This window comes from Tupaia chinensis, unplaced genomic scaffold (assembly GCF_000334495.1).
Source record: "Tupaia chinensis unplaced genomic scaffold, TupChi_1.0 Scaffold145125_1, whole genome shotgun sequence".
Lineage (NCBI taxonomy): Eukaryota > Metazoa > Chordata > Mammalia > Scandentia > Tupaiidae > Tupaia > Tupaia belangeri.
The window spans coordinates 5051-8598 of NW_006204985.1; the positions used below are offsets into that span (position 1 = coordinate 5051).

Sequence of the window (3548 nt, forward strand, 5' to 3'; positions counted from 1 at the left end):
TAGTGGTGAGGTTAAAAAAAAGTAGAAATGGTTCACTGGAATAAGAGTATGAAAAAATGGGATATATTATTTTTTAAATAGTCCTAAGGGAAGACATGTATATGGTGATTAGTATGTATTTTTATTCTATACATGTCCTCTCTAAGTAGCATTTCTGCTTAAGTGACAAGACTTTGGGCTTATGCAAATAGATTATCTAGAAAACTGTTCTCATTAGCAAAGAAATATTACACAATACCCACCATTATAAGAAAGAAAAGAACAGGGAAAACAAATGACAGATGGAAATTGTTCAGTGTAAAATTACAGCAAGACAGATGGTAGATACTTTGAATATTTTTAAAGGTGTTAAAGGGAAGGGAAACATAAAGGAGCAAAATAAAACCACTCAGCTATCAAAAATATTAATGTAAATTGGTACCATAAGTCTATTTCTTATTAGAGATCAGTACCAATATTAGAAATATACATGAGCAGTACAGGAGAAATTCTTAGATACAATTATGAAAATGGTTTTGTTTTTCTGACCAAGGAGGATTGATATGTGAGATACTACTTGTAAATAGAATGAATATAGGATAGGCTATGTTAAGAACAGTTCATGTTGCCCAGTATATAGATCAGATGTGGGAGAAAGCATTTTACAAAAAGCCTAACTGTCTCATTCTTCAGAAGATACAGGGCATGCATACTATAAATGTAAAGAATGTAAGACTTTTTAAAAATAATTTTTACAGTACATTTAAAACACAGAGAGAATGATTCCTATTTATGTAATGAATAAGAGAAATCCTTATTGCAGACACAAAATCTAGCTTTTCATCAGAAAATGCATACAAGGGAAACACTCAATAAATATAATAAACATCAAAAAGCCTTTTTATAGGGATCAAAATTATGGAGTACCACAGAAACCACAGAGAAGTAAAATCTTATGATGTGGACAAATTATGAAATCTTTCAACTGTAGTTATACATGAGGTAACTCTTATTGTAGAGAAAAAAGGTAGATAAAACAATATAGGAATTTATTGTGTCTAAACACACAGCTTACTGACCATCTAAAAACTTATACAGGAGAAAAACCCTCTGAATGTAAATAATGTAAGAAAATGTTTTCCCAGAATTCAGACCTCACTGTACATCAGAGGAGTCACACAGAAGAGAAACTCTATGAAAAGAAACTATGTGGGTGGAAAAATGTTCTACAAGAAGTCACACTTCACTGTGCATCAGAGAACTCACACTGGAGAGAAGTCCTATGAATGTGAAGAATGTGGAAAATCTTTCAGTTACAAATCATTTTTGAATAGACATTGGAGAACTCACACAGGAGAAAAACCCTGTGAATGTGAGCAATGTAGGAAAATGTTCTCCCAGAAGTCATACCTCACTCTGCATAGGAGAACTCACACAGGAGAGAAACTTTATGAATGTGAACAATGTTGGAAAACTTTCTCCGTAAGTCAAACTTCATTCTTCATAGGAGAATACACACAGGAGACAAGCCATATGAATGTGAACAATGTGGGAATACATTCTGTAGGAAAGGGAATCTCACTGTGCATAAGAGAACTCACATCCCAGAGAAATGTTCTCCCAGAAGTCACACCTCACTGAGCACTGCAGAACTCACACAGGAGAGAAACTCTATGAATGTGTAGGAAGACGTTGTCCTGTAAGTCACACCTCCCTCTGCATAGGAGAACTCACACAAGAGAGAAGCTTTATGAATGTGAATGTGAACAATGTAGGAAAATGTTTTCCCAAAAGTCATACCTGACTTTACAACAGAGAACTCACACAGCAGAGAAACCCTATGAATGTGAACAATATGGGAAAACATTCTATGGAAGCCACAGTAAACCACACATCACAGAACTCATACAGGAGAGTAATCTTATGAATGTGAATGATGTGGGGAAACATTCTCCAGCAAGGGATACCTCACTTAACATAAGGAAGTTCACAGGAGAGCAGCACTGCGTATGTTAACAATGTAAAAAACTACTACAGGTCAGCACTTGTTATATATTGGAAAACTCACTTAGGAGAGAAACCACATGAATCCAAACAATGTAGGGAACCATTAAAATTTAGGGAAACATTCTCCAGCAAGGGATACTTCACTGTACATCAGAGAACTCACTCAAGACAGCATCTCTATGAATGTAAACAATGTGGAAAGACATTCTTCTGGAAGTCACAACTCACTGATCATCGGGGAACTCACACAGAAGATCCCCTATGAATATGAAAATTGTGGGAAAACATTCTCCCGGAAGTCAGCACTCAGTGTACATCAGAGAACTCACAGTGGAAATAAATACTATGCCAACAGTGTAAGGAACATTTTACTGGAAGGAAGGGCTCATTTTACATAAGAGGACTCAAATAGAAATGAAACCTTACTAATGGCAAGAATATAGAAATTTTTTTTAAAAAAACTATATTTTAATAAGCATCTGAAAACTCACACTGCAGAGAAACTTGATAAATGTAGGGAGTATAGAAAGTCTTTCATTTATAAGTCAGTCCTCAATGTACATCAGAAAATTCATGAAAGAAAAATCCTATGAGCATCAATGTACCAATAGGAAACCTTCCATCTAATACAAGTCAAGCCTTATTGTGTCAGAGAATTCAAGAGTAAGTCCTATAAGTGGGAATGGTGTAGAAAAATATTTTCAGAGTAATCATTCCATACCCTACATTAGAGCATTAACAAAGAAGAGAAACACTATATGTGTGAAAAGTATAGTAAAGTCTTCTACAAAAAAAGCCACAATTTACTGTGTATCAGAGAACTCTCACATCAGAAATCTAATGAATATGAAAAATGAAGGAATCATTTTACTAGAATTCAATACTCACTATACATTAGTCAATTGAAATGGGAGGAAATCCTCAGTAATGTAAACTGTGGTATAAATCCTTGAGTCATTATTCAGAAGTATGAATTGATCTTGTAAGGTAACAATGTTGAAGGTTTTTCAAATTCAGCTTTGATTCAGCAAGCCCAGTACTCAAAATTAAGACATCAGAAAATTTGGGATGATATCTATGACTACAAAGGGACATTTCAGAAGGCTGATGACTAAGATGTAAGAATTTTCCAACTATAGAAGCAAAACACTTATTTTGACAAATTGCTTTCTTTCTTTTTTTTCCTGAGAGATTTTTGATATAGGGTGTGTATGCTCTCTGGAGAGATGAGAGAGATAGAAATCTAGAAACCACTCTTGGGGGTGATGGCCACATCATAATCCCTTCTCCTCCCTTTTCCTCTCAGGATCATGGGCACACATGCACACACACCTGGTGTGAGTTTTAAGTCTCTTGGTCTGGGACTTCAACTACAGTGGATTATATTATAGTCCTGTTGTTTAACCATTATGCCATCTGCTGTTCCCAGCAAAAATTTATTTCTAAGACCCCTGTTTGATGGTTAAAGATTCAATAAAATATAGTAACTGATTTTGGCAAAAATAAAAATGAATATGAAAATTTGATAAGCTTCCAGTTCTGGCCATAGTATACAAAAAAAA

General features: G+C 34.7%; 1 pseudogene; it reads left to right on the plus strand.

Annotated features, from left to right (window-relative positions):
• The first annotated feature begins 27 nt into the window (after positions 1-27).
• Positions 28-1986, plus strand: LOC102490049 (zinc finger protein 25-like; annotated as a pseudogene).
• Positions 1987-3548: the final 1562 nt, after the last annotated feature.